The sequence below is a fragment of the Elephantulus edwardii genome, unplaced genomic scaffold (genome assembly GCF_000299155.1).
Source record: "Elephantulus edwardii isolate Elephantulus edwardi_28Jun2011 unplaced genomic scaffold, EleEdw1.0 scaffold00005, whole genome shotgun sequence".
Taxonomy (NCBI): Eukaryota; Metazoa; Chordata; class Mammalia; order Macroscelidea; family Macroscelididae; genus Elephantulus; species Elephantulus edwardii.
Genome location: NW_006399755.1, coordinates 9621501 through 9623214, shown reverse-complemented (window position 1 = coordinate 9623214; position 1714 = coordinate 9621501). Strand labels below are relative to the sequence as shown.

Below are 1714 nucleotides of genomic sequence, written 5' to 3'. Positions count from 1 at the left end.
TGATTCAGTGACTGGAATAATTGGGATGGGAGTGTCAGAGACAGTGCGATTGGCACAGGACAGAGCAGAGTTTAGGGCTGTTGTACATAGGGTCGCTATAAGTCACAAGCCACTTGAGGGCACATAACAAGAACAACAACAACCTGTTGTTTGCCAGAAAGGACCCAGGCTTCCTGACAGCGGCCCCCCAGGGCCAACTTCTCCAAAGGGAGGGCCCGCACGGCCTCCACTTGTGCAACCCTCGCGCCCTGGACCCCGCCGACGTCCTCCAAGTGGTACCGCGCTGCCGCCTCGCCTCGCACATGGGCCTGCAGCTCCAGAAGTTCCAGGATCAGACTCTGGTCTATCTCGCGATGGCAGAAAACTTCCTGATTGTCTGGGACCGGCCGGAGGTCACTTACATCAATGGCCCCAGAGGGGAGGATGGCGGAAAAGGCGCCCCCGAACAGCAGATAGTCTCGAGCGGGCTCCATAGACCTGAGCAGGGAGATGGACACTACAGAGGCTTAAAAGAAACCCGCATGGGGCGTAGGTGGGACCACTTGGAGACAGGCGGCATCACCCCCCTCCCTGTCGCCAAGGCTGCCGCTCTTCGTATTTTTATATACACCCTTTCGTGAGCTCTGGAGATGACCACAGCTGCTCCCTCTGAGATCTGACACAGCTTTCTCCCCTTGTACCCTCATACCCTTGGCTCTGGTGGTGACAAGGCACTCCTACTGCTGCTGGTCTCTGGGTTGTTGTTGTTGTTATGTGCCATCGAGTTGCTTGCGACTCATAGCGACCCTATGAGCTGATGAGCTACTCCAGAGACAGACACTGATCAAGAAGAAAGGTGGTCTCAGAACCCATCTGAGGACATGAATGGAGAAGGAGGAGGAGCAGCAGCAACTGACAGAGGAGGAGAAGCTCCTGAGGCCGAGAGAGTGGCATTTTGAAATCCTAGGGAAATGTCTGCAAAAGGTACTAGGTGGGCAAGAGAGACGAGGGCAGAGAACCAACCACTGGATTTGACCAAGAGGCCGCTGGCAGCTTCAGTGGGTGAGCCAGACATGCTCCTTATCTGCAAGAATCCAGAAAGATTACTCCCATCGAGGGAGAGAGAAGGGCAGGGCACAGTCAGCAGCAGGAAGAGTATGGCTGGTCATGCAGGGGAGGCTGTCATAAGTGCCTGCAGGGAAGGGTGGCCTAGCCAAGGCACCCTGGTGAGAAAAGGCCTGCAGGATTGGCAGGAAACTACTGCAATAAGGAATCTCTGAATGGTACAAATGCTTACGTGTTGGACTAAAAAGTGAAAGGTTGGTGGTTCAAATACACCCAGGAGTGCCTAAGAGGAAAGACCTGGCAACGGGCTTCTGTAAGGTCACAGCCCTGCAAAGTTAATGGAGCTGCTCTGCATGCATGGAGTCACCAAGAGTTGAAGAACAGCAATAAGGAAGGTGGAGGGAGGAGACCGCAGAAAGGTCAATTGAGCTGTGGGCTATGAAAAGCTGCACAGGCCAGTCTGGGGAGGTGGGACTTTGTTCCAGAGCAGTGGGGAGCCAGGGAAGGGTTTCATGTGGGAAGAATGATCATATGTGGGTATGAAATTGTGCAAGGGAGGTATCCATCGCACCTCAAGGGCCAGGCACCTGCAGATGTTTAATAAATGCTTATTGCCCCTGTAGTTAAAACACTGGCAATTTCTGGAGCTAAAAATGGTGGTTGATCTCAC

General features: G+C 53.7%; 1 pseudogene; it reads right to left on the bottom strand.

The window, feature by feature from the left end:
- LOC102867606 overlaps positions 1 to 473 on the bottom strand; it is a 14124-nt pseudogene extending 13651 nt beyond the window's left edge.
- Between the last annotated feature and the right edge of the window lie 1241 nt (positions 474 to 1714).